Source organism: Schistocerca cancellata, chromosome 8 (assembly GCF_023864275.1).
Source record: "Schistocerca cancellata isolate TAMUIC-IGC-003103 chromosome 8, iqSchCanc2.1, whole genome shotgun sequence".
Classification (NCBI taxonomy): Eukaryota; Metazoa; Arthropoda; class Insecta; order Orthoptera; family Acrididae; genus Schistocerca; species Schistocerca cancellata.
This window is the reverse complement of record NC_064633.1, coordinates 80,587,401-80,615,254: the sequence shown is the minus strand read 5'-3', so window position 1 is coordinate 80,615,254 and position 27,854 is coordinate 80,587,401. Positions and strand designations below refer to the sequence as shown.

Sequence of the window (27,854 nt, the reverse complement as noted above, 5' to 3'; positions counted from 1 at the left end):
CAGGAAATAAGCTGTAGTCAAAAGAATCTTCAATAGATGGTCGCAGGTCACATCAGTATTGTATGGCTCGTAACGCGTTGCGTGCAGCCCGGCTAGCTCAGTCGGTAGAGCATGAGACTCTTAATTTCAGGGTCGTGGGTTCGAGCCCCACGCTGGGCGGCGCAAAATTTTGTGTCTACGCGGATCCAACATGCGCCCCTCTCGTGAGCCTTGCGTAATGAACGTAACGGGTTACGACGATGCCTAGCTTCGTATGAATATCAGAGGAACGGTATTTGAAGCTGAAAGTGACTCTGAAATGAAATAAATGTGTTGTTTTGCAATTTTAGTTGTACATCGATATAGTGTGAGATGTGTAGGAAAGCAGCAGCTGTGCTAACTAAATGCAAATAATGGTCGCTCATGCGGTGCGTTTCGAGCTGAAGGGCTCCAATTCACTAGTTTGTAAGAACAAAGTATCCTAAAAGTCCGCTAGGAGGCGCCTCCTTAGCTCAGTGGCAGAGCGCTGGTCTAGTAAACCAGAGGTCGTGAGTTCGATCCTCACAGGCGGCAAATGAATTTTGTAACAGCCCCTCCCACCGTGGCCCTTTCGAAAAAAGCGGTCAAGGATAAAAAAATTATGAATGGGTGCGGTATTTAAGAAATGCTCTCGCAAATGAATAGTGTGAATGGTGCTATTAAAGTGGGCACCAGAAACTGCTGCTTTAGGCAGTCTCCGGAGAATGCCGACGTGAAATACTTAGTTCTTGTGATGTATTTTCTACCCCTGATAAAGACCCTCGCGATTGTCGTCGTCGTCGTCGGCGGCGGCGCCGCCGCCGCTTTGGTAATAGCGACAATTCGCCATTGTATCACATAGGGTGAGGTACCTTCTGCAAGCGACTGAGATGGCACTAAACGATTGAAGCTGATTTGCCACCTCTTGTTTGATCAGCGTCATAAGGGCTTGAATGTAACTTGCGATGGGACACAGCAAGAAGTAGCGTCGTACTTTTAGTACTGAAATTTGAGATGGAGAACTGCGTCAAAGATGGGAAATTCATTCTGCCAAGTGTACAAATGGCGAAAACGAGGTGTGAGTGGGGAAGTATATTGCGCCAGTGACCGTGTGGCCTAATGGATAAGGCGTCGGACTTCGGATCCGAAGATTGCAGGTTCGAATCCTGTCACGGTCGAGTTTTTCCTGTTCTTTAAAAGATGCATGCTGTTTTACTGTGTTGTTTGAGTACTCTAAAACTAGTTGGAATTTGCTGCTGTCCGCTTCCTGGCTGCAAAACCGGCGTCTACCAGAAGCACGAGCAAGACAAGGGTGATCTGTAGCGAAGTTTTCGGCACAGTGCCGTTCAGGAGAGTTTTTGTTGGAACTACTGCATCTGATTCAGGAGCCAAGGGCTACGCCACAGGCGTCTGCGCACAGTCGAGCATGTGTGTTGAATAATGGTGCTGATAGCCACGTATCATTTCATGCAGATTTGATGCCTTTCGGAGACAATTTTTCATTGAATAGGATTGTAGCTGATTTGTGGCAGCAGGAAATAAGCTGTAGTCAAAAGAATCTTCAATAGATGGTCGCAGGTCACATCAGTATTGTATGGCTCGTAACGCGTTGCGTGCAGCCCGGCTAGCTCAGTCGGTAGAGCATGAGACTCTTAATCTCAGGGTCGTGGGTTCGAGCCCCACGCTGGGCGGCGCAAAATTTTGTGTCTACGCGGATCCAACATGCGCCCCTCTCGTGAGCCTTGCGTAATGAACGTAACGGGTTACGACGATGCCTAGCTTCGTATGAATATCAGAGGAACGGTATTTGAAGCTGAAAGTGACTCTGAAATGAAATAAATGTGTTGTTTTGCAATTTTAGTTGTACATCGATATAGTGTGAGATGTGTAGGAAAGCAGCAGCTGTGCTAACTAAATGCAAATAATGGTCGCTCATGCGGTGCGTTTCGAGCTGAAGGGCTCCGATTCACTAGTTTGTAAGAACAAAGTAACCTAAAAGTCCGCTAGGAGGCGCCTCCTTAGCTCAGTGGCAGAGCGCTGGTCTAGTAAACCAGAGGTCGTGAGTTCGATCCTCACAGGCGGCAAATGAATTTTGTAACAGCCCCTCCCACCGTGGCCCTTTCGAAAAAAGCGGTCAAGGATAAAAAAAATTATGAATGGGTGCGGTATTTAAGAAATGCTCTCGCAAATGAATAGTGTGAATGGTGCTATTAAAGTGGGCACCAGAAACTGCTGCTTTAGGCAGTCTCCGGAGAATGCCGACGTGAAATACTTAGTTCTTGTGATGTATTTTCTACCCCTGATAAAGACCCTCGCGATTGTCGTCGTCGTCGTCGTCGTCGGCGCCGCCGCCGCTTTGGTAATAGCGACAATTCGCCATTGTATCACATAGGGTGAGGTACCTTCTGCAAGCGACTGAGATGGCACTAAACGATTGAAGCTGATTTGCCACCTCTTGTTTGATCAGCGTCATAAGGGCTTGAATGTAACTTGCGATGGGACACAGCAAGAAGTAGCGTCGTACTTTTAGTACTGAAATTTGAGATGGAGAACTGCGTCAAAGATGGGAAAATCATTCTGCCAAGTGTACAAATGGCGAAAACGAGGTGTGAGTGGGGAAGTATATTGCGCCAGTGACCGTGTGGCCTAATGGATAAGGCGTCGGACTTCGGATCCGAAGATTGCAGGTTCGAATCCTGTCACGGTCGAGTTTTTCCTGTTCTGCAAAAGATGCATGCTGTTTTACTGTGTTGTTTGAGTACTCTAAAACTAGTTGGAATTTGCTGCTGTCCGATTCCTGGCTGCAAAACCGGCGTCTACCAGAAGCACGAGCAAGACAAGGGTGATCTGTAGCGAAGTTTTCGGCACAGTGCCGTTCAGGAGAGTTTTTGTTGGAACTACTGCATCTGATTCAGGAGCCAAGGGCTACGCCACAGGCGTCTGCGCACAGTCGAGCATGTGTGTTGAATAATGGTGCTGATAGCCACGTATCATTTCATGCAGATTTGATGCCTTTCGGAGACAATTTTTCATTGAATAGGATTGTAGCTGATTTGTGGCAGCAGGAAATAAGCTGTAGTCAAAAGAATCTTCAATAGATGGTCGCAGGTCACATCAGTATTGTATGGCTCGTAACGCGTTGCGTGCAGCCCGGCTAGCTCAGTCGGTAGAGCATGAGACTCTTAATCTCAGGGTCGTGGGTTCGAGCCCCACGCTGGGCGGCGCAAAATTTTGTGTCTACGCGGATCCAACATGCGCCCCTCTCGTGAGCCTTGCGTAATGAACGTAACGGGTTACAACGATGCCTAGCTTCGTATGAATATCAGAGGAACGGTATTTGAAGCTGAAAGTGACTCTGAAATGAAATAAATGTGTTGTTTTGCAATTTTAGTTGTACATCGATATAGTGTGAGATGTGTAGGAAAGCAGCAGCTGTGCTAACTAAATGCAAATAATGGTCGCTCATGCGGTGCGTTTCGAGCTGAAGGGCTCCGATTCACTAGTTTGTAAGAACAAAGTATCCTAAAAGTCCGCTAGGAGGCGCCTCCTTAGTTCAGTGGCAGAGCGCTGGTCTAGTAAACCAGAGGTCGTGAGTTCGATCCTCACAGGCGGCAAATGAATTTTGTAACAGCCCCTCCCACCGTGGCCCTTTCGAAAAAAGCGGTCAAGGATAAAAAAAATTATGAATGGGTGCGGTATTTAAGAAATGCTCTCGCAAATGAATAGTGTGAATGGTGCTATTAAAGTGGGCACCAGAAACTGCTGCTTTAGGCAGTCTCCGGAGAATGCCGACGTGAAATACTTAGTTCTTGTGATGTATTTTCTACCCCTGATAAAGACCCTCGCGATTGTCGTCGTCGTCGTCGTCGTCGTCGTCGGCGCCGCCGCCGCTTTGGTAATAGCGACAATTCGCCATTGTATCACATAGGGTGAGGTACCTTCTGCAAGCGACTGAGATGGCACTAAACGATTGAAGCTGATTTGCCACCTCTTGTTTGATCAGCGTCATAAGGGCTTGAATGTAACTTGCGATGGGACACAGCAAGAAGTAGCGTCGTACTTTTAGTACTGAAATTTGAGATGGAGAACTGCGTCAAAGATGGGAAATTCATTCTGCCAAGTGTACAAATGGCGAAAACGAGGTGTGAGTGGGGAAGTATATTGCGCCAGTGACCGTGTGGCCTAATGGATAAGGCGTCGGACTTCGGATCCGAAGATTGCAGGTTCGAATCCTGTCACGGTCGAGTTTTTCCTGTTCTGCAAAAGATGCATGCTGTTTTACTGTGTTGTTTGAGTACTCTAAAACTAGTTGGAATTTGCTGCTGTCCGCTTCCTGGCTGCAAAACCGGCGTCTACCAGAAGCACGAGCAAGACAAGGGTGATCTGTAGCGAAGTTTTCGGCACAGTGCCGTTCAGGAGAGTTTTTGTTGGAACTACTGCATCTGATTCAGGAGCCAAGGGCTACGCCACAGGCGTCTGCGCACAGTCGAGCATGTGTGTTGAATAATGGTGCTGATAGCCACGTATCATTTCATGCAGATTTGATGCCTTTCGGAGACAATTTTTCATTGAATAGGATTGTAGCTGATTTGTGGCAGCAGGAAATAAGCTGTAGTCAAAAGAATCTTCAATAGATGGTCGCAGGTCACATCAGTATTGTATGGCTCGTAACGCGTTGCGTGCAGCCCGGCTAGCTCAGTCGGTAGAGCATGAGACTCTTAATCTCAGGGTCGTGGGTTCGAGCCCCACGCTGGGCGGCGCAAAATTTTGTGTCTACGCGGATCCAACATGCGCCCCTCTCGTGAGCCTTGCGTAATGAACGTAACGGGTTACAACGATGCCTAGCTTCGTATGAATATCAGAGGAACGGTATTTGAAGCTGAAAGTGACTCTGAAATGAAATAAATGTGTTGTTTTGCAATTTTAGTTGTACATCGATATAGTGTGAGATGTGTAGGAAAGCAGCAGCTGTGCTAACTAAATGCAAATAATGGTCGCTCATGCGGTGCGTTTCGAGCTGAAGGGCTCCGATTCACTAGTTTGTAAGAACAAAGTATCCTAAAAGTCCGCTAGGAGGCGCCTCCTTAGTTCAGTGGCAGAGCGCTGGTCTAGTAAACCAGAGGTCGTGAGTTCGATCCTCACAGGCGGCAAATGAATTTTGTAACAGCCCCTCCCACCGTGGCCCTTTCGAAAAAAGCGGTCAAGGATAAAAAAAATTATGAATGGGTGCGGTATTTAAGAAATGCTCTCGCAAATGAATAGTGTGAATGGTGCTATTAAAGTGGGCACCAGAAACTGCTGCTTTAGGCAGTCTCCGGAGAATGCCGACGTGAAATACTTAGTTCTTGTGATGTATTTTCTACCCCTGATAAAGACCCTCGCGATTGTCGTCGTCGTCGTCGTCGGCGGCGCCGCCGCCGCTTTGGTAATAGCGACAATTCGCCATTGTATCACATAGGGTGAGGTACCTTCTGCAAGCGACTGAGATGGCACTAAACGATTGAAGCTGATTTGCCACCTCTTGTTTGATCAGCGTCATAAGGGCTTGAATGTAACTTGCGATGGGACACAGCAAGAAGTAGCGTCGTACTTTTAGTACTGAAATTTGAGATGGAGAACTGCGTCAAAGATGGGAAATTCATTCTGCCAAGTGTACAAATGGCGAAAACGAGGTGTGAGTGGGGAAGTATATTGCGCCAGTGACCGTGTGGCCTAATGGATAAGGCGTCGGACTTCGGATCCGAAGATTGCAGGTTCGAATCCTGTCACGGTCGAGTTTTTCCTGTTCTGCAAAAGATGCATGCTGTTTTACTGTGTTGTTTGAGTACTCTAAAACTAGTTGGAATTTGCTGCTGTCCGCTTCCTGGCTGCAAAACCGGCGTCTACCAGAAGCACGAGCAAGACAAGGGTGATCTGTAGCGAAGTTTTCGGCACAGTGCCGTTCAGGAGAGTTTTTGTTGGAACTACTGCATCTGATTCAGGAGCCAAGGGCTACGCCACAGGCGTCTGCGCACAGTCGAGCATGTGTGTTGAATAATGGTGCTGATAGCCACGTATCATTTCATGCAGATTTGATGCCTTTCGGAGACAATTTTTCATTGAATAGGATTGTAGCTGATTTGTGGCAGCAGGAAATAAGCTGTAGTCAAAAGAATCTTCAATAGATGGTCGCAGGTCACATCAGTATTGTATGGCTCGTAACGCGTTGCGTGCAGCCCGGCTAGCTCAGTCGGTAGAGCATGAGACTCTTAATCTCAGGGTCGTGGGTTCGAGCCCCACGCTGGGCGGCGCAAAATTTTGTGTCTACGCGGATCCAACATGCGCCCCTCTCGTGAGCCTTGCGTAATGAACGTAACGGGTTACAACGATGCCTAGCTTCGTATGAATATCAGAGGAACGGTATTTGAAGCTGAAAGTGACTCTGAAATGAAATAAATGTGTTGTTTTGCAATTTTAGTTGTACATCGATATAGTGTGAGATGTGTAGGAAAGCAGCAGCTGTGCTAACTAAATGCAAATAATGGTCGCTCATGCGGTGCGTTTCGAGCTGAAGGGCTCCGATTCACTAGTTTGTAAGAACAAAGTATCCTAAAAGTCCGCTAGGAGGCGCCTCCTTAGTTCAGTGGCAGAGCGCTGGTCTAGTAAACCAGAGGTCGTGAGTTCGATCCTCACAGGCGGCAAATGAATTTTGTAACAGCCCCTCCCACCGTGGCCCTTTCGAAAAAAGCGGTCAAGGATAAAAAAAATTATGAATGGGTGCGGTATTTAAGAAATGCTCTCGCAAATGAATAGTGTGAATGGTGCTATTAAAGTGGGCACCAGAAACTGCTGCTTTAGGCAGTCTCCGGAGAATGCCGACGTGAAATACTTAGTTCTTGTGATGTATTTTCTACCCCTGATAAAGACCCTCGCGATTGTCGTCGTCGTCGTCGGCGCCGCCGCCGCTTTGGTAATAGCGACAATTCGCCATTGTATCACATAGGGTGAGGTACCTTCTGCAAGCGACTGAGATGGCACTAAACGATTGAAGCTGATTTGCCACCTCTTGTTTGATCAGCGTCATAAGGGCTTGAATGTAACTTGCGATGGGACACAGCAAGAAGTAGCGTCGTACTTTTAGTACTGAAATTTGAGATGGAGAACTGCGTCAAAGATGGGAAATTCATTCTGCCAAGTGTACAAATGGCGAAAACGAGGTGTGAGTGGGGAAGTATATTGCGCCAGTGACCGTGTGGCCTAATGGATAAGGCGTCGGACTTCGGATCCGAAGATTGCAGGTTCGAATCCTGTCACGGTCGAGTTTTTCCTGTTCTGCAAAAGATGCATGCTGTTTTACTGTGTTGTTTGAGTACTCTAAAACTAGTTGGAATTTGCTGCTGTCCGATTCCTGGCTGCAAAACCGGCGTCTACCAGAAGCACGAGCAAGACAAGGGTGATCTGTAGCGAAGTTTTCGGCACAGTGCCGTTCAGGAGAGTTTTTGTTGGAACTACTGCATCTGATTCAGGAGCCAAGGGCTACGCCACAGGCGTCTGCGCACAGTCGAGCATGTGTGTTGAATAATGGTGCTGATAGCCACGTATCATTTCATGCAGATTTGATGCCTTTCGGAGACAATTTTTCATTGAATAGGATTGTAGCTGATTTGTGGCAGCAGGAAATAAGCTGTAGTCAAAAGAATCTTCAATAGATGGTCGCAGGTCACATCAGTATTGTATGGCTCGTAACGCGTTGCGTGCAGCCCGGCTAGCTCAGTCGGTAGAGCATGAGACTCTTAATCTCAGGGTCGTGGGTTCGAGCCCCACGCTGGGCGGCGCAAAATTTTGTGTCTACGCGGATCCAACATGCGCCCCTCTCGTGAGCCTTGCGTAATGAACGTAACGGGTTACAACGATGCCTAGCTTCGTATGAATATCAGAGGAACGGTATTTGAAGCTGAAAGTGACTCTGAAATGAAATAAATGTGTTGTTTTGCAATTTTAGTTGTACATCGATATAGTGTGAGATGTGTAGGAAAGCAGCAGCTGTGCTAACTAAATGCAAATAATGGTCGCTCATGCGGTGCGTTTCGAGCTGAAGGGCTCCGATTCACTAGTTTGTAAGAACAAAGTATCCTAAAAGTCCGCTAGGAGGCGCCTCCTTAGTTCAGTGGCAGAGCGCTGGTCTAGTAAACCAGAGGTCGTGAGTTCGATCCTCACAGGCGGCAAATGAATTTTGTAACAGCCCCTCCCACCGTGGCCCTTTCGAAAAAAGCGGTCAAGGATAAAAAAAATTATGAATGGGTGCGGTATTTAAGAAATGCTCTCGCAAATGAATAGTGTGAATGGTGCTATTAAAGTGGGCACCAGAAACTGCTGCTTTAGGCAGTCTCCGGAGAATGCCGACGTGAAATACTTAGTTCTTGTGATGTATTTTCTACCCCTGATAAAGACCCTCGCGATTGTCGTCGTCGTCGTCGTCGGCGGCGCCGCCGCCGCTTTGGTAATAGCGACAATTCGCCATTGTATCACATAGGGTGAGGTACCTTCTGCAAGCGACTGAGATGGCACTAAACGATTGAAGCTGATTTGCCACCTCTTGTTTGATCAGCGTCATAAGGGCTTGAATGTAACTTGCGATGGGACACAGCAAGAAGTAGCGTCGTACTTTTAGTACTGAAATTTGAGATGGAGAACTGCGTCAAAGATGGGAAATTCATTCTGCCAAGTGTACAAATGGCGAAAACGAGGTGTGAGTGGGGAAGTATATTGCGCCAGTGACCGTGTGGCCTAATGGATAAGGCGTCGGACTTCGGATCCGAAGATTGCAGGTTCGAATCCTGTCACGGTCGAGTTTTTCCTGTTCTGCAAAAGATGCATGCTGTTTTACTGTGTTGTTTGAGTACTCTAAAACTAGTTGGAATTTGCTGCTGTCCGCTTCCTGGCTGCAAAACCGGCGTCTACCAGAAGCACGAGCAAGACAAGGGTGATCTGTAGCGAAGTTTTCGGCACAGTGCCGTTCAGGAGAGTTTTTGTTGGAACTACTGCATCTGATTCAGGAGCCAAGGGCTACGCCACAGGCGTCTGCGCACAGTCGAGCATGTGTGTTGAATAATGGTGCTGATAGCCACGTATCATTTCATGCAGATTTGATGCCTTTCGGAGACAATTTTTCATTGAATAGGATTGTAGCTGATTTGTGGCAGCAGGAAATAAGCTGTAGTCAAAAGAATCTTCAATAGATGGTCGCAGGTCACATCAGTATTGTATGGCTCGTAACGCGTTGCGTGCAGCCCGGCTAGCTCAGTCGGTAGAGCATGAGACTCTTAATCTCAGGGTCGTGGGTTCGAGCCCCACGCTGGGCGGCGCAAAATTTTGTGTCTACGCGGATCCAACATGCGCCCCTCTCGTGAGCCTTGCGTAATGAACGTAACGGGTTACAACGATGCCTAGCTTCGTATGAATATCAGAGGAACGGTATTTGAAGCTGAAAGTGACTCTGAAATGAAATAAATGTGTTGTTTTGCAATTTTAGTTGTACATCGATATAGTGTGAGATGTGTAGGAAAGCAGCAGCTGTGCTAACTAAATGCAAATAATGGTCGCTCATGCGGTGCGTTTCGAGCTGAAGGGCTCCGATTCACTAGTTTGTAAGAACAAAGTATCCTAAAAGTCCGCTAGGAGGCGCCTCCTTAGTTCAGTGGCAGAGCGCTGGTCTAGTAAACCAGAGGTCGTGAGTTCGATCCTCACAGGCGGCAAATGAATTTTGTAACAGCCCCTCCCACCGTGGCCCTTTCGAAAAAAGCGGTCAAGGATAAAAAAAATTATGAATGGGTGCGGTATTTAAGAAATGCTCTCGCAAATGAATAGTGTGAATGGTGCTATTAAAGTGGGCACCAGAAACTGCTGCTTTAGGCAGTCTCCGGAGAATGCCGACGTGAAATACTTAGTTCTTGTGATGTATTTTCTACCCCTGATAAAGACCCTCGCGATTGTCGTCGTCGTCGTCGTCGGCGGCGCCGCCGCCGCTTTGGTAATAGCGACAATTCGCCATTGTATCACATAGGGTGAGGTACCTTCTGCAAGCGACTGAGATGGCACTAAACGATTGAAGCTGATTTGCCACCTCTTGTTTGATCAGCGTCATAAGGGCTTGAATGTAACTTGCGATGGGACACAGCAAGAAGTAGCGTCGTACTTTTAGTACTGAAATTTGAGATGGAGAACTGCGTCAAAGATGGGAAATTCATTCTGCCAAGTGTACAAATGGCGAAAACGAGGTGTGAGTGGGGAAGTATATTGCGCCAGTGACCGTGTGGCCTAATGGATAAGGCGTCGGACTTCGGATCCGAAGATTGCAGGTTCGAATCCTGTCACGGTCGAGTTTTTCCTGTTCTGCAAAAGATGCATGCTGTTTTACTGTGTTGTTTGAGTACTCTAAAACTAGTTGGAATTTGCTGCTGTCCGCTTCCTGGCTGCAAAACCGGCGTCTACCAGAAGCACGAGCAAGACAAGGGTGATCTGTAGCGAAGTTTTCGGCACAGTGCCGTTCAGGAGAGTTTTTGTTGGAACTACTGCATCTGATTCAGGAGCCAAGGGCTACGCCACAGGCGTCTGCGCACAGTCGAGCATGTGTGTTGAATAATGGTGCTGATAGCCACGTATCATTTCATGCAGATTTGATGCCTTTCGGAGACAATTTTTCATTGAATAGGATTGTAGCTGATTTGTGGCAGCAGGAAATAAGCTGTAGTCAAAAGAATCTTCAATAGATGGTCGCAGGTCACATCAGTATTGTATGGCTCGTAACGCGTTGCGTGCAGCCCGGCTAGCTCAGTCGGTAGAGCATGAGACTCTTAATCTCAGGGTCGTGGGTTCGAGCCCCACGCTGGGCGGCGCAAAATTTTGTGTCTACGCGGATCCAACATGCGCCCCTCTCGTGAGCCTTGCGTAATGAACGTAACGGGTTACAACGATGCCTAGCTTCGTATGAATATCAGAGGAACGGTATTTGAAGCTGAAAGTGACTCTGAAATGAAATAAATGTGTTGTTTTGCAATTTTAGTTGTACATCGATATAGTGTGAGATGTGTAGGAAAGCAGCAGCTGTGCTAACTAAATGCAAATAATGGTCGCTCATGCGGTGCGTTTCGAGCTGAAGGGCTCCGATTCACTAGTTTGTAAGAACAAAGTATCCTAAAAGTCCGCTAGGAGGCGCCTCCTTAGTTCAGTGGCAGAGCGCTGGTCTAGTAAACCAGAGGTCGTGAGTTCGATCCTCACAGGCGGCAAATGAATTTTGTAACAGCCCCTCCCACCGTGGCCCTTTCGAAAAAAGCGGTCAAGGATAAAAAAAATTATGAATGGGTGCGGTATTTAAGAAATGCTCTCGCAAATGAATAGTGTGAATGGTGCTATTAAAGTGGGCACCAGAAACTGCTGCTTTAGGCAGTCTCCGGAGAATGCCGACGTGAAATACTTAGTTCTTGTGATGTATTTTCTACCCCTGATAAAGACCCTCGCGATTGTCGTCGTCGTCGTCGGCGCCGCCGCCGCTTTGGTAATAGCGACAATTCGCCATTGTATCACATAGGGTGAGGTACCTTCTGCAAGCGACTGAGATGGCACTAAACGATTGAAGCTGATTTGCCACCTCTTGTTTGATCAGCGTCATAAGGGCTTGAATGTAACTTGCGATGGGACACAGCAAGAAGTAGCGTCGTACTTTTAGTACTGAAATTTGAGATGGAGAACTGCGTCAAAGATGGGAAATTCATTCTGCCAAGTGTACAAATGGCGAAAACGAGGTGTGAGTGGGGAAGTATATTGCGCCAGTGACCGTGTGGCCTAATGGATAAGGCGTCGGACTTCGGATCCGAAGATTGCAGGTTCGAATCCTGTCACGGTCGAGTTTTTCCTGTTCTGCAAAAGATGCATGCTGTTTTACTGTGTTGTTTGAGTACTCTAAAACTAGTTGGAATTTGCTGCTGTCCGCTTCCTGGCTGCAAAACCGGCGTCTACCAGAAGCACGAGCAAGACAAGGGTGATCTGTAGCGAAGTTTTCGGCACAGTGCCGTTCAGGAGAGTTTTTGTTGGAACTACTGCATCTGATTCAGGAGCCAAGGGCTACGCCACAGGCGTCTGCGCACAGTCGAGCATGTGTGTTGAATAATGGTGCTGATAGCCACGTATCATTTCATGCAGATTTGATGCCTTTCGGAGACAATTTTTCATTGAATAGGATTGTAGCTGATTTGTGGCAGCAGGAAATAAGCTGTAGTCAAAAGAATCTTCAATAGATGGTCGCAGGTCACATCAGTATTGTATGGCTCGTAACGCGTTGCGTGCAGCCCGGCTAGCTCAGTCGGTAGAGCATGAGACTCTTAATCTCAGGGTCGTGGGTTCGAGCCCCACGCTGGGCGGCGCAAAATTTTGTGTCTACGCGGATCCAACATGCGCCCCTCTCGTGAGCCTTGCGTAATGAACGTAACGGGTTACAACGATGCCTAGCTTCGTATGAATATCAGAGGAACGGTATTTGAAGCTGAAAGTGACTCTGAAATGAAATAAATGTGTTGTTTTGCAATTTTAGTTGTACATCGATATAGTGTGAGATGTGTAGGAAAGCAGCAGCTGTGCTAACTAAATGCAAATAATGGTCGCTCATGCGGTGCGTTTCGAGCTGAAGGGCTCCGATTCACTAGTTTGTAAGAACAAAGTATCCTAAAAGTCCGCTAGGAGGCGCCTCCTTAGTTCAGTGGCAGAGCGCTGGTCTAGTAAACCAGAGGTCGTGAGTTCGATCCTCACAGGCGGCAAATGAATTTTGTAACAGCCCCTCCCACCGTGGCCCTTTCGAAAAAAGCGGTCAAGGATAAAAAAAATTATGAATGGGTGCGGTATTTAAGAAATGCTCTCGCAAATGAATAGTGTGAATGGTGCTATTAAAGTGGGCACCAGAAACTGCTGCTTTAGGCAGTCTCCGGAGAATGCCGACGTGAAATACTTAGTTCTTGTGATGTATTTTCTACCCCTGATAAAGACCCTCGCGATTGTCGTCGTCGGCGCCGCCGCCGCTTTGGTAATAGCGACAATTCGCCATTGTATCACATAGGGTGAGGTACCTTCTGCAAGCGACTGAGATGGCACTAAACGATTGAAGCTGATTTGCCACCTCTTGTTTGATCAGCGTCATAAGGGCTTGAATGTAACTTGCGATGGGACACAGCAAGAAGTAGCGTCGTACTTTTAGTACTGAAATTTGAGATGGAGAACTGCGTCAAAGATGGGAAATTCATTCTGCCAAGTGTACAAATGGCGAAAACGAGGTGTGAGTGGGGAAGTATATTGCGCCAGTGACCGTGTGGCCTAATGGATAAGGCGTCGGACTTCGGATCCGAAGATTGCAGGTTCGAATCCTGTCACGGTCGAGTTTTTCCTGTTCTGCAAAAGATGCATGCTGTTTTACTGTGTTGTTTGAGTACTCTAAAACTAGTTGGAAGTTGCTGCTGTCCGCTTCCTGGCTGCAAAACCGGCGTCTACCAGAAGCACAAGCAAGACAAGGGTGATCTGTAGCGAAGTTTTCGGCACAGAGCCGTTCAGGAGAGTTTTTGTTGGAACTACTGCATCTGATTCAGGAGCCAAGGGCTACGCCACAGGCGTCTGCGCACAGTCGAGCATGTGTGTTGAATAATGGTGCTGATAGCCACGTATCATCTCATGCAGATTTGATGCCTTTCGGAGACAATTTTTCATTGAATAGGATTGTAGCTGATTTGTGGCAGCAGGAAATAAGCTGTAGTCAAAAGAATCTTCAATAGATGGTCGCAGGTCACATCAGTATTGTATGGCTCGTAACGCGTTGCGTGCAGCCCGGCTAGCTCAGTCGGTAGAGCATGAGACTCTTAATCTCAGGGTCGTGGGTTCGAGCCCCACGCTGGGCGGCGCAAAATTTTGTGTCTACGCGGATCCAACATGCGCCCCTCTCGTGAGCCTTGCGTAATGAACGTAACGGGTTACAACGATGCCTAGCTTCGTATGAATATCAGAGGAACGGTATTTGAAGCTGAAAGTGACTCTGAAATGAAATAAATGTGTTGTTTTGCAATTTTAGTTGTACATCGATATAGTGTGAGATGTGTAGGAAAGCAGCAGCTGTGCTAACTAAATGCAAATAATGGTCGCTCATGCGGTGCGTTTCGAGCTGAAGGGCTCCGATTCACTAGTTTGTAAGAACAAAGTATCCTAAAAGTCCGCTAGGAGGCGCCTCCTTAGTTCAGTGGCAGAGCGCTGGTCTAGTAAACCAGAGGTCGTGAGTTCGATCCTCACAGGCGGCAAATGAATTTTGTAACAGCCCCTCCCACCGTGGCCCTTTCGAAAAAAGCGGTCAAGGATAAAAAAAATTATGAATGGGTGCGGTATTTAAGAAATGCTCTCGCAAATGAATAGTGTGAATGGTGCTATTAAAGTGGGCACCAGAAACTGCTGCTTTAGGCAGTCTCCGGAGAATGCCGACGTGAAATACTTAGTTCTTGTGATGTATTTTCTACCCCTGATAAAGACCCTCGCGATTGTCGTCGTCGTCGTCGGCGCCGCCGCCGCTTTGGTAATAGCGACAATTCGCCATTGTATCACATAGGGTGAGGTACCTTCTGCAAGCGACTGAGATGGCACTAAACGATTGAAGCTGATTTGCCACCTCTTGTTTGATCAGCGTCATAAGGGCTTGAATGTAACTTGCGATGGGACACAGCAAGAAGTAGCGTCGTACTTTTAGTACTGAAATTTGAGATGGAGAACTGCGTCAAAGATGGGAAATTCATTCTGCCAAGTGTACAAATGGCGAAAACGAGGTGTGAGTGGGGAAGTATATTGCGCCAGTGACCGTGTGGCCTAATGGATAAGGCGTCGGACTTCGGATCCGAAGATTGCAGGTTCGAATCCTGTCACGGTCGAGTTTTTCCTGTTCTGCAAAAGATGCATGCTGTTTTACTGTGTTGTTTGAGTACTCTAAAACTAGTTGGAAGTTGCTGCTGTCCGCTTCCTGGCTGCAAAACCGGCGTCTACCAGAAGCACAAGCAAGACAAGGGTGATCTGTAGCGAAGTTTTCGGCACAGTGCCGTTCAGGAGAGTTTTTGTTGGAACTACTGCATCTGATTCAGGAGCCAAGGGCTACGCCACAGGCGTCTGCGCACAGTCGAGCATGTGTGTTGAATAATGGTGCTGATAGCCACGTATCATTTCATGCAGATTTGATGCCTTTCGGAGACAATTTTTCATTGAATAGGATTGTAGCTGATTTGTGGCAGCAGGAAATAAGCTGTAGTCAAAAGAATCTTCAATAGATGGTCGCAGGTCACATCAGTATTGTATGGCTCGTAACGCGTTGCGTGCAGCCCGGCTAGCTCAGTCGGTAGAGCATGAGACTCTTAATCTCAGGGTCGTGGGTTCGAGCCCCACGCTGGGCGGCGCAAAATTTTGTGTCTACGCGGATCCAACATGCGCCCCTCTCGTGAGCCTTGCGTAATGAACGTAACGGGTTACGACGATGCCTAGCTTCGTATGAATATCAGAGGAACGGTATTTGAAGCTGAAAGTGACTCTGAAATGAAATAAATGTGTTGTTTTGCAATTTTAGTTGTACATCGATATAGTGTGAGATGTGTAGGAAAGCAGCAGCTGTGCTAACTAAATGCAAATAATGGTCGCTCATGCGGTGCGTTTCGAGCTGAAGGGCTCCGATTCACTAGTTTGTAAGAACAAAGTATCCTAAAAGTCCGCTAGGAGGCGCCTCCTTAGCTCAGTGGCAGAGCGCTGGTCTAGTAAACCAGAGGTCGTGAGTTCGATCCTCACAGGCGGCAAATGAATTTTGTAACAGCCCCTCCCACCGTGGCCCTTTCGAAAAAAGCGGTCAAGGATAAAAAAAATTATGAATGGGTGCGGTATTTAAGAAATGCTCTCGCAAATGAATAGTGTGAATGGTGCTATTAAAGTGGGCACCAGAAACTGCTGCTTTAGGCAGTCTCCGGAGAATGCCGACGTGAAATACTTAGTTCTTGTGATGTATTTTCTACCCCTGGTAAAGGCCCTCGCGATTGTCGTCGTCGTCGTCGGCGCCGCCGCCGCTTTGGTAATAGCGACAATTCGCCATTGTATCACATAGGGTGAGGTACCTTCTGCAAGCGACTGAGATGGCACTAAACGATTGAAGCTGATTTGCCACCTCTTGTTTGATCAGCGTCATAAGGGCTTGAATGTAACTTGCGATGGGACACAGCAAGAAGTAGCGTCGTACTTTTAGTACTGAAATTTGAGATGGAGAACTGCGTCAAAGATGGGAAAATCATTCTGCCAAGTGTACAAATGGCGAAAACGAGGTGTGAGTGGGGAAGTATATTGCGCCAGTGACCGTGTGGCGTAATGGATAAGGCGTCGGACTTCGGATCCGAAGATTGCAGGTTCGAATCCTGTCACGGTCGAGTTTTTCCTGTTCTGCAAAAGATGCATGCTGTTTTACTGTGTTGTTTGAGTACACTAAAACTAGTTGGAAGTTGCTGCTGTCCGCTTCCTGGCTACAAAACCGGCGTCTACCAGAAGCACAAGCAAGACAAGGGTGATCTGTAGCGAAGTTTTCGGCACAGTGCCGTTCAGGAGAGTTTTTGTTGGAACTACTGCATCTGATTCAGGAGCCAAGGGCTACGCCACAGGCGTCTGCGCACAGTCGAGCATGTGTGTTGAATAATGGTGCTGATAGCCACGTATCATTTCATGCAGATTTGATGCCTTTCGGAGACAATTTTTCATTGAATAGGATTGTAGCTGATTTGTGGCAGCAGGAAATAAGCTGTAGTCAAAAGAATCTTCAATAGATGGTCGCAGGTCACATCAGTATTGTATGGCTCGTAACGCGTTGCGTTCAGCCCGGCTAGCTCAGTCGGTAGAGCATGAGTCTCTTAATCTCAGGGTCGTGGGTTCGAGCCCCACGCTGGACGGCGCAAAATTTTGTGTCTACGCGGATCCAACATGCGCCCCTCTCGTGAGCCTTGCGTAATGAACGTAACGGGTTACGACGATGCCTAGCTTCGTATGAATATCAGAGGAACGGTATTTGAAGCTGAAAGTGACTCTGAAATGAAATAAATGTGTTGTTTTGCAATTTTAGTTGTACATCGATATAGTGTGAGATGTGTAGGAAAGCAGCAGCTGTGCTAACTAAATGCAAATAATGGTCGCTCATGCGGTGCGTTTCGAGCTGAAGGGCTCCGATTCACTAGTTTGTAAGAACAAAGTATCCTAAAAGTCCGCTAGGAGGCGCTTCCTTAGCTCAGTGGCAGAGCGCTGGTCTAGTAAACCAGAGGTCGTCAGTTCGATCCTCACAGGCGGCAAATGAATTTTGTAACAGCCCCTCCCACCGTGGCCCTTTCGAAAAAAGCGGTCAAGGATAAAAAAAATTATGAATGGGTGCGGTATTTAAGAAATGCTCTCGCAAATGAATAGTGTGAATGGTGCTATTAAAGTGGGCACCAGAAACTGCTGCTTTAGGCAGTCTCCGGAGAATGCCGACGTGAAATACTTAGTTCTTGTGATGTATTTTCTACCCCTGATAAAGACCCTCGCGATTGTCGTCGTCGGCGCCGCCGCCGCTTTGGTAATAGCGACAATTCGCCATTGTATCACATAGGGTGAGGTACCTTCTGCAAGCGACTGAGATGGCACTAAACGATTGAAGCTGATTTGCCACCTCTTGTTTGATCAGCGTCATAAGGGCTTGAATGTAACTTGCGATGGGACACAGCAAGAAGTAGCGTCGTACTTTTAGTACTGAAATTTGAGATGGAGAACTGCGTCAAAGATGGGAAAATCATTCTGCCAAGTGTACAAATGGCGAAAACGAGGTGTGAGTGGGGAAGTATATTGCGCCAGTGACCGTGTGGCCTAATGGATAAGGCGTCGGACTTCGGATCCGAAGATTGCAGGTTCGAATCCTGTCACGGTCGAGTTTTTCCTGTTCTGCAAAAGATGCATGCTGTTTTACTGTGTTGTTTGAGTACACTAAAACTAGTTGGAAGTTGCTGCTGTCCGCTTCCTGGCTACAAAACCGGCGTCTACCAGAAGCACAAGCAAGACAAGGGTGATCTGTAGCGAAGTTTTCGGCACAGTGCCGTTCAGGAGAGTTTTTGTTGGAACTACTGCATCTGATTCAGGAGCCAAGGGCTACGCCACAGGCGTCTGCGCACAGTCGAGCATGTGTGTTGAATAATGGTGCTGATAGCCACGTATCATTTCATGCAGATTTGATGCCTTTCGGAGACAATTTTTCATTGAATAGGATTGTAGCTGATTTGTGGCAGCAGGAAATAAGCTGTAGTCAAAAGAATCTTCAATAGATGGTCGCAGGTCACATCAGTATTGTATGGCTCGTAACGCGTTGCGTGCAGCCCGGCTAGCTCAGTCGGTAGAGCATGAGTCTCTTAATCTCAGGGTCGTGGGTTCGAGCCCCACGCTGGACGGCGCAAAATTTTGTGTCTACGCGGATCCAACATGCGCCCCTCTCGTGAGCCTTGCGTAATGAACGTAACGGGTTACGACGATGCCTAGCTTCGTATGAATATCAGAGGAACGGTATTTGAAGCTGAAAGTGACTCTGAAATGAAATAAATGTGTTGTTTTGCAATTTTAGTTGTACATCGATATAGTGTGAGATGTGTAGGAAAGCAGCAGCTGTGCTAACTAAATGCAAATAATGGTCGCTCATGCGGTGCGTTTCGAGCTGAAGGGCTCCGATTCACTAGTTTGTAAGAACAAAGTATCCTAAAAGTCCGCTAGGAGGCGCCTCCTTAGCTCAGTGGCAGAGCGCTGGTCTAGTAAACCAGAGGTCGTGAGTTCGATCCTCACAGGCGGCAAATGAATTTTGTAACAGCCCCTCCCACCGTGGCCCTTTCGAAAAAAGCGGTCAAGGATAAAAAAAATTATGAATGGGTGCGGTATTTAAGAAATGCTCTCGCAAATGAATAGTGTGAATGGTGCTATTAAAGTGGGCACCAGAAACTGCTGCTTTAGGCAGTCTCCGGAGAATGCCGACGTGAAATACTTAGTTCTTGTGATGTATTTTCTACCCCTGATAAAGACCCTCGCGATTGTCGTCGTCGGCGCCGCCGCCGCTTTGGTAATAGCGACAATTCGCCATTGTATCACATAGGGTGAGGTACCTTCTGCAAGCGACTGAGATGGCACTAAACGATTGAAGCTGATTTGCCACCTCTTGTTTGATCAGCGTCATAAGGGCTTGAATGTAACTTGCGATGGGACACAGCAAGAAGTAGCGTCGTACTTTTAGTACTGAAATTTGAGATGGAGAACTGCGTCAAAGATGGGAAAATCATTCTGCCAAGTGTACAAATGGCGAAAACGAGGTGTGAGTGGGGAAGTATATTGCGCCAGTGACCGTGTGGCCTAATGGATAAGGCGTCGGACTTCGGATCCGAAGATTGCAGGTTCGAATCCTGTCACGGTCGAGTTTTTCCTGTTCTGCAAAAGATGCATGCTGTTTTACTGTGTTGTTTGAGTACACTAAAACTAGTTGGAAGTTGCTGCTGTCCGCTTCCTGGCTACAAAACCGGCGTCTACCAGAAGCACAAGCAAGACAAGGGTGATCTCTAGCGAAGTTTTCGGCACAGTGCCGTTCAGGAGAGTTTTTGTTGGAACTACTGCATCTGATTCAGGAGCCAAGGGCTACGCCACAGGCGTCTGCGCACAGTCGAGCATGTGTGTTGAATAATGGTGCTGATAGCCACGTATCATTTCATGCAGATTTGATGCCTTTCGGAGACAATTTTTCATTGAATAGGATTGTAGCTGATTTGTGGCAGCAGGAAATAAGCTGTAGTCAAAAGAATCTTCAAAAGATGGTCGCAGGTCACATCAGTATTGTATGGCTCGTAACGCGTTGCGTGCAGCCCGGCTAGCTCAGTCGGTAGAGCATGAGTCTCTTAATCTCAGGGTCGTGGGTTCGAGCCCCACGCTGGACGGCGCAAAATTTTGTGTCTACGCGGATCCAACATGCGCCCCTCTCGTGAGCCTTGCGTAATGAACGTAACGGGTTACGACGATGCCTAGCTTCGTATGAATATCAGAGGAACGGTATTTGAAGCTGAAAGTGACTCTGAAATGAAATAAATGTGTTGTTTTGCAATTTTAGTTGTACATCGATATAGTGTGAGATGTGTAGGAAAGCAGCAGCTGTGCTAACTAAATGCAAATAATGGTCGCTCATGCGGTGCGTTTCGAGCTGAAGGGCTCCGATTCACTAGTTTGTAAGAACAAAGTATCCTAAAAGTCCGATAGGAGGCGCCTTCTTAGCTCAGTGGCAGAGCGCTGGTCTAGTAAACCAGAGGTCGTGAGTTCGATCCTCACAGGCGGCAAATGAATTTTGTAACAGCCCCTCCCACCGTGGCCCTTTCGAAAAAAGCGGTCAAGGATAAAAAAAATTATGAATGGGTGCGGTATTTAAGAAATGCTCTCGCAAATGAATAGTGTGAATGGTGCTATTAAAGTGGGCACCAGAAACTGCTGCTTTAGGCAGTCTCCGGAGAATGCCGACGTGAAATACTTAGTTCTTGTGATGTATTTTCTACCCCTGATAAAGACCCTCGCGATTGTCGTCGTCGGCGCCGCCGCCGCTTTGGTAATAGCGACAATTCGCCATTGTATCTCATAGGGTGAGGTACCTTCTGCAAGCGACTGAGATGGCACTAAACGATTGAAGCTGGGCGCCGCCGCTTTGGTAATAGCGACAATTCGCCATTGTATCACATAGGGTGAGGTACCTTCTGCAAGCGACTGAGATGGCACTAAACGATTGAAGCTGATTTGCCACCTCTTGTTTGATCAGCGTCATAAGGGCTTGAATGTAACTTGCGATGGGACACAGCAAGAAGTAGCGTCGTACTTTTAGTACTGAAATTTGAGATGGAGAACTTCGTCAAAGATGGGAAAATCATTCTGCCAAGTGTACAAATGGCGAAAACGAGGTGTGAGTGGGGAAGTATATTGCGCCAGTGACCGTGTGGCCTAATGGATAAGGCGTCGGACTTCGGATCCGAAGATTGCAGGTTCGAATCCTGTCACGGTCGAGTTTTTCCTGTTCTGCAAAAGATGCATGCTGTTTTACTGTGTTGTTTGAGTACTCTAAAACTAGTTGGAAGTTGCTGCTGTCCGCTTCCTGGCTGCAAAACCGGCGTCTACCAGAAGCACAAGCAAGACAAGGGTGATCTGTAGCGAAGTTTTCGGCACAGTGCCGTTCAGGAGAGTTTTTGTTGGAACTACTGCATCTGATTCAGGAGCCAAGGGCTACGCCACAGGCGTCTGCGCACAGTCGAGCATGTGTGTTGAATAATGGTGCTGATAGCCACGTATCATTTCATGCAGATTTGATGCCTTTCGGAGACAATTTTTCATTGAATAGGATTGTAGCTGATTTGTGGCAGCAGGAAATAAGCTGTAGTCAAAAGAATCTTCAATAGATGGTCGCAGGTCACATCAGTATTGTATGGCTCGTAACGCGTTGCGTGCAGCCCGGCTAGCTCAGTCGGTAGAGCATGAGACTCTTAATCTCAGGGTCGTGGGTTCGAGCCCCACGCTGGGCGGCGCAAAATTTTGTGTCTACGCGGATCCAACATGCGCCCCTCTCGTGAGCCTTGCGTAATGAACGTAACGGGTTACGACGATGCCTAGCTTCGTATGAATATCAGAGGAACGGTATTTGAAGCTGAAAGTGACTCTGAAATGAAATAAATGTGTTGTTTTGCAATTTTAGTTGTACATCGATATAGTGTGAGATGTGTAGGAAAGCAGCAGCTGTGCTAACTAAATGCAAATAATGGTCGCTCATGCGGTGCGTTTCGAGCTGAAGGGCTCCGATTCACTAGTTTGTAAGAACAAAGTATCCTAAAAGTCCGCTAGGAGGCGCCTCCTTAGCTCAGTGGCAGAGCGCTGGTCTAGTAAACCAGAGGTCGTCAGTTCGATCCTCACAGGCGGCAAATGAATTTTGTAACAGCCCCTCCCACCGTGGCCCTTTCGAAAAAAGCGGTCAAGGATAAAAAAAATTATGAATGGGTGCGGTATTTAAGAAATGCTCTCGCAAATGAATAGTGTGAATGGTGCTATTAAAGTGGGCACCAGAAACTGCTGCTTTAGGCAGTCTCCGGAGAATGCCGACGTGAAATACTTAGTTCTTGTGATGTATTTTCTACCCCTGGTAAAGGCCCTCGCGATTGTCGTCGTCGTCGTCGGCGCCGCCGCCGCTTTGGTAATAGCGACAATTCGCCATTGTATCACATAGGGTGAGGTACCTTCTGCAAGCGACTGAGATGGCACTAAACGATTGAAGCTGATTTGCCACCTCTTGTTTGATCAGCGTCATAAGGGCTTGAATGTAACTTGCGATGGGACACAGCAAGAAGTAGCGTCGTACTTTTAGTACTGAAATTTGAGATGGAGAACTGCGTCAAAGATGGGAAAATCATTCTGCCAAGTGTACAAATGGCGAAAACGAGGTGTGAGTGGGGAAGTATATTGCGCCAGTGACCGTGTGGCCTAATGGATAAGGCGTCGGACTTCGGATCCGAAGATTGCAGGTTCGAATCCTGTCACGGTCGAGTTTTTCCTGTTCTGCAAAAGATGCATGCTGTTTTACTGTGTTGTTTGAGTACACTAAAACTAGTTGGAAGTTGCTGCTGTCCGCTTCCTGGCTACAAAACCGGCGTCTACCAGAAGCACAAGCAAGACAAGGGTGATCTGTAGCGAAGTTTTCGGCACAGTGCCGTTCAGGAGAGTTTTTGTTGGAACTACTGCATCTGATTCAGGAGCCAAGGGCTACGCCACAGGCGTCTGCGCACAGTCGAGCATGTGTGTTGAATAATGGTGCTGATAGCCACGTATCATTTCATGCAGATTTGATGCCTTTCGGAGACAATTTTTCATTGAATAGGATTGTAGCTGATTTGTGGCAGCAGGAAATAAGCTGTAGTCAAAAGAATCTTCAATAGATGGTCGCAGGTCACATCAGTATTGTATGGCTCGTAACGCGTTGCGTGCAGCCCGGCTAGCTCAGTCGGTAGAGCATGAGTCTCTTAATCTCAGGGTCGTGGGTTCGAGCCCCACGCTGGACGGCGCAAAATTTTGTGTCTACGCGGATCCAACATGCGCCCCTCTCGTGAGCCTTGCGTAATGAACGTAACGGGTTACGACGATGCCTAGCTTCGTATGAATATCAGAGGAACGGTATTTGAAGCTGAAAGTGACTCTGAAATGAAATAAATGTGTTGTTTTGCAATTTTAGTTGTACATCGATATAGTGTGAGATGTGTAGGAAAGCAGCAGCTGTGCTAACTAAATGCAAATAATGGTCGCTCATGCGATGCGTTTCGAGCTGAAGGGCTCCGATTCACTAGTTTGTAAGAACAAAGTATCCTAAAAGTCCGCTAGGAGGCGCCTCCTTAGCTCAGTGGCAGAGCGCTGGTCTAGTAAACCAGAGGTCGTGAGTTCGATCCTCACAGGCGGCAAATGAATTTTGTAACAGCCCCTCCCACCGTGGCCCTTTCGAAAAAAGCGGTCAAGGATAAAAAAAATTATGAATGGGTGCGGTATTTAAGAAATGCTCTCGCAAATGAATAGTGTGAATGGTGCTATTAAAGTGGGCACCAGAAACTGCTGCTTTAGGCAGTCTCCGGAGAATGCCGACGTGAAATACTTAGTTCTTGTGATGTATTTTCTACCCCTGATAAAGACCCTCGCGATTGTCGTCGTCGGCGCCGCCGCCGCTTTGGTAATAGCGACAATTCGCCATTGTATCACATAGGGTGAGGTACCTTCTGCAAGCGACTGAGATGGCACTAAACGATTGAAGCTGATTTGCCACCTCTTGTTTGATCAGCGTCATAAGGGCTTGAATGTAACTTGCGATGGGACACAGCAAGAAGTAGCGTCGTACTTTTAGTACTGAAATTTGAGATGGAGAACTGCGTCAAAGATGGGAAAATCATTCTGCCAAGTGTACAAATGGCGAAAACGAGGTGTGAGTGGGGAAGTATATTGCGCCAGTGACCGTGTGGCCTAATGGATAAGGCGTCGGACTTCGGATCCGAAGATTGCAGGTTCGAATCCTGTCACGGTCGAGTTTTTCCTGTTCTGCAAAAGATGCATGCTGTTTTACTGTGTTGTTTGAGTACACTAAAACTAGTTGGAAGTTGCTGCTGTCCGCTTCCTGGCTACAAAACCGGCGTCTACCAGAAGCACAAGCAAGACAAGGGTGATCTCTAGCGAAGTTTTCGGCACAGTGCCGTTCAGGAGAGTTTTTGTTGGAACTACTGCATCTGATTCAGGAGCCAAGGGCTACGCCACAGGCGTCTGCGCACAGTCGAGCATGTGTGTTGAATAATGGTGCTGATAGCCACGTATCATTTCATGCAGATTTGATGCCTTTCGGAGACAATTTTTCATTGAATAGGATTGTAGCTGATTTGTGGCAGCAGGAAATAAGCTGTAGTCAAAAGAATCTTCAATAGATGGTCGCAGGTCACATCAGTATTGTATGGCTCGTAACGCGTTGCGTGCAGCCCGGCTAGCTCAGTCGGTAGAGCATGAGTCTCTTAATCTCAGGGTCGTGGGTTCGAGCCCCACGCTGGACGGCGCAAAATTTTGTGTCTACGCGGATCCAACATGCGCCCCTCTCGTGAGCCTTGCGTAATGAACGTAACGGGTTACGACGATGCCTAGCTTCGTATGAATATCAGAGGAACGGTATTTGAAGCTGAAAGTGACTCTGAAATGAAATAAATGTGTTGTTTTGCAATTTTAGTTGTACATCGATATAGTGTGAGATGTGTAGGAAAGCAGCAGCTGTGCTAACTAAATGCAAATAATGGTCGCTCATGCGATGCGTTTCGAGCTGAAGGGCTCCGATTCACTAGTTTGTAAGAACAAAGTATCCTAAAAGTCCGCTAGGAGGCGCCTCCTTAGCTCAGTGGCAGAGAGCTGGTCTAGTAAACCAGAGGTCGTGAGTTCGATCCTCACAGGCGGCAAATGAATTTTGTAACAGCCCCTCCCACCGTGGCCCTTTCGAAAAAAGCGGTCAAGGATAAAAAAAATTATGAATGGGTGCGGTATTTAAGAAATGCTCTCGCAAATGAATAGTGTGAATGGTGCTATTAAAGTGGGCACCAGAAACTGCTGCTTTAGGCAGTCTCCGGAGAATGCCGACGTGAAATACTTAGTTCTTGTGATGTATTTTCTACCCCTGATAAAGACCCTCGCGATTGTCGTCGTCGGCGCCGCCGCCGCTTTGGTAATAGCGACAATTCGCCATTGTATCACATAGGGTGAGGTACCTTCTGCAAGCGACTGAGATGGCACTAAACGATTGAAGCTGATTTGCCACCTCTTGTTTGATCAGCGTCATAAGGGCTTGAATGTAACTTGCGATGGGACACAGCAAGAAGTAGCGTCGTACTTTTAGTACTGAAATTTGAGATGGAGAACTGCGTCAAAGATGGGAAAATCATTCTGCCAAGTGTACAAATGGCGAAAACGAGGTGTGAGTGGGGAAGTATATTGCGCCAGTGACCGTGTGGCGTAATGGATAAGGCGTCGGACTTCGGATCCGAAGATTGCAGGTTCGAATCCTGTCACGGTCGAGTTTTTCCTGTTCTGCAAAAGATGCATGCTGTTTTACTGTGTTGTTTGAGTACACTAAAACTAGTTGGAAGTTGCTGCTGTCCGCTTCCTGGCTACAAAACCGGCGTCTACCAGAAGCACAAGCAAGACAAGGGTGATCTGTAGCGAAGTTTTCGGCACAGTGCCGTTCAGGAGAGTTTTTGTTGGAACTACTGCATCTGATTCAGGAGCCAAGGGCTACGCCACAGGCGTCTGCGCACAGTCGAGCATGTGTGTTGAATAATGGTGCTGATAGCCACGTATCATTTCATGCAGATTTGATGCCTTTCGGAGACAATTTTTCATTGAATAGGATTGTAGCTGATTTGTGGCAGCAGGAAATAAGCTGTAGTCAAAAGAATCTTCAATAGATGGTCGCAGGTCACATCAGTATTGTATGGCTCGTAACGCGTTGCGTTCAGCCCGGCTAGCTCAGTCGGTAGAGCATGAGTCTCTTAATCTCAGGGTCGTGGGTTCGAGCCCCACGCTGGACGGCGCAAAATTTTGTGTCTACGCGGATCCAACATGCGCCCCTCTCGTGAGCCTTGCGTAATGAACGTAACGGGTTACGACGATGCCTAGCTTCGTATGAATATCAGAGGAACGGTATTTGAAGCTGAAAGTGACTCTGAAATGAAATAAATGTGTTGTTTTGCAATTTTAGTTGTACATCGATATAGTGTGAGATGTGTAGGAAAGCAGCAGCTGTGCTAACTAAATGCAAATAATGGTCGCTCATGCGGTGCGTTTCGAGCTGAAGGGCTCCGATTCACTAGTTTGTAAGAACAAAGTATCCTAAAAGTCCGCTAGGAGGCGCTTCCTTAGCTCAGTGGCAGAGCGCTGGTCTAGTAAACCAGAGGTCGTCAGTTCGATCCTCACAGGCGGCAAATGAATTTTGTAACAGCCCCTCCCACCGTGGCCCTTTCGAAAAAAGCGGTCAAGGATAAAAAAAATTATGAATGGGTGCGGTATTTAAGAAATGCTCTCGCAAATGAATAGTGTGAATGGTGCTATTAAAGTGGGCACCAGAAACTGCTGCTTTAGGCAGTCTCCGGAGAATGCCGACGTGAAATACTTAGTTCTTGTGATGTATTTTCTACCCCTGATAAAGACCCTCGCGATTGTCGTCGTCGGCGCCGCCGCCGCTTTGGTAATAGCGACAATTCGCCATTGTATCACATAGGGTGAGGTACCTTCTGCAAGCGACTGAGATGGCACTAAACGATTGAAGCTGATTTGCCACCTCTTGTTTGATCAGCGTCATAAGGGCTTGAATGTAACTTGCGATGGGACACAGCAAGAAGTAGCGTCGTACTTTTAGTACTGAAATTTGAGATGGAGAACTGCGTCAAAGATGGGAAAATCATTCTGCCAAGTGTACAAATGGCGAAAACGAGGTGTGAGTGGGGAAGTATATTGCGCCAGTGACCGTGTGGCCTAATGGATAAGGCGTCGGACTTCGGATCCGAAGATTGCAGGTTCGAATCCTGTCACGGTCGAGTTTTTCCTGTTCTGCAAAAGATGCATGCTGTTTTACTGTGTTGTTTGAGTACACTAAAACTAGTTGGAAGTTGCTGCTGTCCGCTTCCTGGCTACAAAACCGGCGTCTACCAGAAGCACAAGCAAGACAAGGGTGATCTCTAGCGAAGTTTTCGGCACAGTGCCGTTCAGGAGAGTTTTTGTTGGAACTACTGCATCTGATTCAGGAGCCAAGGGCTACGCCACAGGCGTCTGCGCACAGTCGAGCATGTGTGTTGAATAATGGTGCTGATAGCCACGTATCATTTCATGCAGATTTGATGCCTTTCGGAGACAATTTTTCATTGAATAGGATTGTAGCTGATTTGTGGCAGCAGGAAATAAGCTGTAGTCAAAAGAATCTTCAATAGATGGTCGCAGGTCACATCAGTATTGTATGGCTCGTAACGCGTTGCGTGCAGCCCGGCTAGCTCAGTCGGTAGAGCATGAGTCTCTTAATCTCAGGGTCGTGGGTTCGAGCCCCACGCTGGACGGCGCAAAATTTTGTGTCTACGCGGATCCAACATGCGCCCCTCTCGTGAGCCTTGCGTAATGAACGTAACGGGTTACGACGATGCCTAGCTTCGTATGAATATCAGAGGAACGGTATTTGAAGCTGAAAGTGACTCTGAAATGAAATAAATGTGTTGTTTTGCAAT

The 27,854-nt window shown here is 47.3% G+C and overlaps 55 non-coding genes across 55 annotated transcripts; all 55 read left to right on the top strand.

The window, feature by feature from the left end:
- The first annotated feature begins 86 nt into the window (after positions 1-86).
- Positions 87-159, top strand: Trnak-cuu (transfer RNA lysine (anticodon CUU)). Its single transcript has one exon. It is a non-coding gene; the product is annotated as a tRNA-Lys (tRNA).
- Positions 160-480: 321 nt separating this feature from the next.
- Trnat-agu (transfer RNA threonine (anticodon AGU)) lies at positions 481-552 on the top strand. The gene has a single exon. It is a non-coding gene; the product is annotated as a tRNA-Thr (tRNA).
- Positions 553-1,102: 550 nt separating this feature from the next.
- Trnar-ucg (transfer RNA arginine (anticodon UCG)) lies at positions 1,103-1,175 on the top strand. Its single transcript has one exon. It is a non-coding gene; the product is annotated as a tRNA-Arg (tRNA).
- Positions 1,176-1,615: 440 nt separating this feature from the next.
- On the top strand, positions 1,616-1,688 carry Trnak-cuu (transfer RNA lysine (anticodon CUU)). The gene has a single exon. It is a non-coding gene; the product is annotated as a tRNA-Lys (tRNA).
- Positions 1,689-2,009: 321 nt separating this feature from the next.
- On the top strand, positions 2,010-2,081 carry Trnat-agu (transfer RNA threonine (anticodon AGU)). The gene has a single exon. It is a non-coding gene; the product is annotated as a tRNA-Thr (tRNA).
- Positions 2,082-2,632: 551 nt separating this feature from the next.
- Positions 2,633-2,705, top strand: Trnar-ucg (transfer RNA arginine (anticodon UCG)). Its single transcript has one exon. It is a non-coding gene; the product is annotated as a tRNA-Arg (tRNA).
- Positions 2,706-3,145: 440 nt separating this feature from the next.
- Positions 3,146-3,218, top strand: Trnak-cuu (transfer RNA lysine (anticodon CUU)). Its single transcript has one exon. It is a non-coding gene; the product is annotated as a tRNA-Lys (tRNA).
- A 321-nt stretch (positions 3,219-3,539) lies between these two features.
- Positions 3,540-3,611, top strand: Trnat-agu (transfer RNA threonine (anticodon AGU)). Its single transcript has one exon. It is a non-coding gene; the product is annotated as a tRNA-Thr (tRNA).
- Positions 3,612-4,168: 557 nt separating this feature from the next.
- Positions 4,169-4,241, top strand: Trnar-ucg (transfer RNA arginine (anticodon UCG)). Its single transcript has one exon. It is a non-coding gene; the product is annotated as a tRNA-Arg (tRNA).
- Positions 4,242-4,681: 440 nt separating this feature from the next.
- On the top strand, positions 4,682-4,754 carry Trnak-cuu (transfer RNA lysine (anticodon CUU)). Its single transcript has one exon. It is a non-coding gene; the product is annotated as a tRNA-Lys (tRNA).
- A 321-nt stretch (positions 4,755-5,075) lies between these two features.
- Positions 5,076-5,147, top strand: Trnat-agu (transfer RNA threonine (anticodon AGU)). The gene has a single exon. It is a non-coding gene; the product is annotated as a tRNA-Thr (tRNA).
- Positions 5,148-5,698: 551 nt separating this feature from the next.
- Trnar-ucg (transfer RNA arginine (anticodon UCG)) lies at positions 5,699-5,771 on the top strand. Its single transcript has one exon. It is a non-coding gene; the product is annotated as a tRNA-Arg (tRNA).
- A 440-nt stretch (positions 5,772-6,211) lies between these two features.
- Trnak-cuu (transfer RNA lysine (anticodon CUU)) lies at positions 6,212-6,284 on the top strand. Its single transcript has one exon. It is a non-coding gene; the product is annotated as a tRNA-Lys (tRNA).
- A 321-nt stretch (positions 6,285-6,605) lies between these two features.
- Trnat-agu (transfer RNA threonine (anticodon AGU)) lies at positions 6,606-6,677 on the top strand. The gene has a single exon. It is a non-coding gene; the product is annotated as a tRNA-Thr (tRNA).
- A 545-nt stretch (positions 6,678-7,222) lies between these two features.
- Trnar-ucg (transfer RNA arginine (anticodon UCG)) lies at positions 7,223-7,295 on the top strand. Its single transcript has one exon. It is a non-coding gene; the product is annotated as a tRNA-Arg (tRNA).
- A 440-nt stretch (positions 7,296-7,735) lies between these two features.
- Positions 7,736-7,808, top strand: Trnak-cuu (transfer RNA lysine (anticodon CUU)). The gene has a single exon. It is a non-coding gene; the product is annotated as a tRNA-Lys (tRNA).
- A 321-nt stretch (positions 7,809-8,129) lies between these two features.
- Trnat-agu (transfer RNA threonine (anticodon AGU)) lies at positions 8,130-8,201 on the top strand. Its single transcript has one exon. It is a non-coding gene; the product is annotated as a tRNA-Thr (tRNA).
- Positions 8,202-8,752: 551 nt separating this feature from the next.
- Trnar-ucg (transfer RNA arginine (anticodon UCG)) lies at positions 8,753-8,825 on the top strand. Its single transcript has one exon. It is a non-coding gene; the product is annotated as a tRNA-Arg (tRNA).
- Positions 8,826-9,265: 440 nt separating this feature from the next.
- Trnak-cuu (transfer RNA lysine (anticodon CUU)) lies at positions 9,266-9,338 on the top strand. The gene has a single exon. It is a non-coding gene; the product is annotated as a tRNA-Lys (tRNA).
- A 321-nt stretch (positions 9,339-9,659) lies between these two features.
- Trnat-agu (transfer RNA threonine (anticodon AGU)) lies at positions 9,660-9,731 on the top strand. Its single transcript has one exon. It is a non-coding gene; the product is annotated as a tRNA-Thr (tRNA).
- Positions 9,732-10,282: 551 nt separating this feature from the next.
- Positions 10,283-10,355, top strand: Trnar-ucg (transfer RNA arginine (anticodon UCG)). The gene has a single exon. It is a non-coding gene; the product is annotated as a tRNA-Arg (tRNA).
- Positions 10,356-10,795: 440 nt separating this feature from the next.
- Trnak-cuu (transfer RNA lysine (anticodon CUU)) lies at positions 10,796-10,868 on the top strand. Its single transcript has one exon. It is a non-coding gene; the product is annotated as a tRNA-Lys (tRNA).
- Positions 10,869-11,189: 321 nt separating this feature from the next.
- On the top strand, positions 11,190-11,261 carry Trnat-agu (transfer RNA threonine (anticodon AGU)). Its single transcript has one exon. It is a non-coding gene; the product is annotated as a tRNA-Thr (tRNA).
- A 545-nt stretch (positions 11,262-11,806) lies between these two features.
- On the top strand, positions 11,807-11,879 carry Trnar-ucg (transfer RNA arginine (anticodon UCG)). Its single transcript has one exon. It is a non-coding gene; the product is annotated as a tRNA-Arg (tRNA).
- A 440-nt stretch (positions 11,880-12,319) lies between these two features.
- Positions 12,320-12,392, top strand: Trnak-cuu (transfer RNA lysine (anticodon CUU)). Its single transcript has one exon. It is a non-coding gene; the product is annotated as a tRNA-Lys (tRNA).
- Positions 12,393-12,713: 321 nt separating this feature from the next.
- On the top strand, positions 12,714-12,785 carry Trnat-agu (transfer RNA threonine (anticodon AGU)). Its single transcript has one exon. It is a non-coding gene; the product is annotated as a tRNA-Thr (tRNA).
- A 539-nt stretch (positions 12,786-13,324) lies between these two features.
- Trnar-ucg (transfer RNA arginine (anticodon UCG)) lies at positions 13,325-13,397 on the top strand. The gene has a single exon. It is a non-coding gene; the product is annotated as a tRNA-Arg (tRNA).
- Positions 13,398-13,837: 440 nt separating this feature from the next.
- Positions 13,838-13,910, top strand: Trnak-cuu (transfer RNA lysine (anticodon CUU)). Its single transcript has one exon. It is a non-coding gene; the product is annotated as a tRNA-Lys (tRNA).
- Positions 13,911-14,231: 321 nt separating this feature from the next.
- Trnat-agu (transfer RNA threonine (anticodon AGU)) lies at positions 14,232-14,303 on the top strand. Its single transcript has one exon. It is a non-coding gene; the product is annotated as a tRNA-Thr (tRNA).
- A 545-nt stretch (positions 14,304-14,848) lies between these two features.
- Trnar-ucg (transfer RNA arginine (anticodon UCG)) lies at positions 14,849-14,921 on the top strand. Its single transcript has one exon. It is a non-coding gene; the product is annotated as a tRNA-Arg (tRNA).
- Positions 14,922-15,361: 440 nt separating this feature from the next.
- Positions 15,362-15,434, top strand: Trnak-cuu (transfer RNA lysine (anticodon CUU)). Its single transcript has one exon. It is a non-coding gene; the product is annotated as a tRNA-Lys (tRNA).
- A 321-nt stretch (positions 15,435-15,755) lies between these two features.
- Positions 15,756-15,827, top strand: Trnat-agu (transfer RNA threonine (anticodon AGU)). Its single transcript has one exon. It is a non-coding gene; the product is annotated as a tRNA-Thr (tRNA).
- A 545-nt stretch (positions 15,828-16,372) lies between these two features.
- Positions 16,373-16,445, top strand: Trnar-ucg (transfer RNA arginine (anticodon UCG)). Its single transcript has one exon. It is a non-coding gene; the product is annotated as a tRNA-Arg (tRNA).
- Positions 16,446-16,885: 440 nt separating this feature from the next.
- On the top strand, positions 16,886-16,958 carry Trnak-cuu (transfer RNA lysine (anticodon CUU)). The gene has a single exon. It is a non-coding gene; the product is annotated as a tRNA-Lys (tRNA).
- A 321-nt stretch (positions 16,959-17,279) lies between these two features.
- Positions 17,280-17,351, top strand: Trnat-agu (transfer RNA threonine (anticodon AGU)). The gene has a single exon. It is a non-coding gene; the product is annotated as a tRNA-Thr (tRNA).
- Positions 17,352-17,890: 539 nt separating this feature from the next.
- Trnar-ucg (transfer RNA arginine (anticodon UCG)) lies at positions 17,891-17,963 on the top strand. The gene has a single exon. It is a non-coding gene; the product is annotated as a tRNA-Arg (tRNA).
- Positions 17,964-18,403: 440 nt separating this feature from the next.
- On the top strand, positions 18,404-18,476 carry Trnak-cuu (transfer RNA lysine (anticodon CUU)). Its single transcript has one exon. It is a non-coding gene; the product is annotated as a tRNA-Lys (tRNA).
- Positions 18,477-18,797: 321 nt separating this feature from the next.
- On the top strand, positions 18,798-18,869 carry Trnat-agu (transfer RNA threonine (anticodon AGU)). The gene has a single exon. It is a non-coding gene; the product is annotated as a tRNA-Thr (tRNA).
- Positions 18,870-19,408: 539 nt separating this feature from the next.
- Positions 19,409-19,481, top strand: Trnar-ucg (transfer RNA arginine (anticodon UCG)). Its single transcript has one exon. It is a non-coding gene; the product is annotated as a tRNA-Arg (tRNA).
- A 440-nt stretch (positions 19,482-19,921) lies between these two features.
- Trnak-cuu (transfer RNA lysine (anticodon CUU)) lies at positions 19,922-19,994 on the top strand. Its single transcript has one exon. It is a non-coding gene; the product is annotated as a tRNA-Lys (tRNA).
- Positions 19,995-20,315: 321 nt separating this feature from the next.
- On the top strand, positions 20,316-20,387 carry Trnat-agu (transfer RNA threonine (anticodon AGU)). The gene has a single exon. It is a non-coding gene; the product is annotated as a tRNA-Thr (tRNA).
- A 638-nt stretch (positions 20,388-21,025) lies between these two features.
- Trnar-ucg (transfer RNA arginine (anticodon UCG)) lies at positions 21,026-21,098 on the top strand. The gene has a single exon. It is a non-coding gene; the product is annotated as a tRNA-Arg (tRNA).
- Positions 21,099-21,538: 440 nt separating this feature from the next.
- Positions 21,539-21,611, top strand: Trnak-cuu (transfer RNA lysine (anticodon CUU)). The gene has a single exon. It is a non-coding gene; the product is annotated as a tRNA-Lys (tRNA).
- A 321-nt stretch (positions 21,612-21,932) lies between these two features.
- Trnat-agu (transfer RNA threonine (anticodon AGU)) lies at positions 21,933-22,004 on the top strand. Its single transcript has one exon. It is a non-coding gene; the product is annotated as a tRNA-Thr (tRNA).
- A 545-nt stretch (positions 22,005-22,549) lies between these two features.
- On the top strand, positions 22,550-22,622 carry Trnar-ucg (transfer RNA arginine (anticodon UCG)). Its single transcript has one exon. It is a non-coding gene; the product is annotated as a tRNA-Arg (tRNA).
- A 440-nt stretch (positions 22,623-23,062) lies between these two features.
- On the top strand, positions 23,063-23,135 carry Trnak-cuu (transfer RNA lysine (anticodon CUU)). Its single transcript has one exon. It is a non-coding gene; the product is annotated as a tRNA-Lys (tRNA).
- A 321-nt stretch (positions 23,136-23,456) lies between these two features.
- Positions 23,457-23,528, top strand: Trnat-agu (transfer RNA threonine (anticodon AGU)). The gene has a single exon. It is a non-coding gene; the product is annotated as a tRNA-Thr (tRNA).
- A 539-nt stretch (positions 23,529-24,067) lies between these two features.
- Positions 24,068-24,140, top strand: Trnar-ucg (transfer RNA arginine (anticodon UCG)). Its single transcript has one exon. It is a non-coding gene; the product is annotated as a tRNA-Arg (tRNA).
- Positions 24,141-24,580: 440 nt separating this feature from the next.
- Positions 24,581-24,653, top strand: Trnak-cuu (transfer RNA lysine (anticodon CUU)). The gene has a single exon. It is a non-coding gene; the product is annotated as a tRNA-Lys (tRNA).
- A 321-nt stretch (positions 24,654-24,974) lies between these two features.
- On the top strand, positions 24,975-25,046 carry Trnat-agu (transfer RNA threonine (anticodon AGU)). Its single transcript has one exon. It is a non-coding gene; the product is annotated as a tRNA-Thr (tRNA).
- Positions 25,047-25,585: 539 nt separating this feature from the next.
- Positions 25,586-25,658, top strand: Trnar-ucg (transfer RNA arginine (anticodon UCG)). The gene has a single exon. It is a non-coding gene; the product is annotated as a tRNA-Arg (tRNA).
- Positions 25,659-26,098: 440 nt separating this feature from the next.
- Trnak-cuu (transfer RNA lysine (anticodon CUU)) lies at positions 26,099-26,171 on the top strand. Its single transcript has one exon. It is a non-coding gene; the product is annotated as a tRNA-Lys (tRNA).
- Positions 26,172-26,492: 321 nt separating this feature from the next.
- Positions 26,493-26,564, top strand: Trnat-agu (transfer RNA threonine (anticodon AGU)). The gene has a single exon. It is a non-coding gene; the product is annotated as a tRNA-Thr (tRNA).
- A 539-nt stretch (positions 26,565-27,103) lies between these two features.
- On the top strand, positions 27,104-27,176 carry Trnar-ucg (transfer RNA arginine (anticodon UCG)). The gene has a single exon. It is a non-coding gene; the product is annotated as a tRNA-Arg (tRNA).
- A 440-nt stretch (positions 27,177-27,616) lies between these two features.
- Positions 27,617-27,689, top strand: Trnak-cuu (transfer RNA lysine (anticodon CUU)). The gene has a single exon. It is a non-coding gene; the product is annotated as a tRNA-Lys (tRNA).
- The last annotated feature ends 165 nt before the right edge of the window (positions 27,690-27,854 follow it).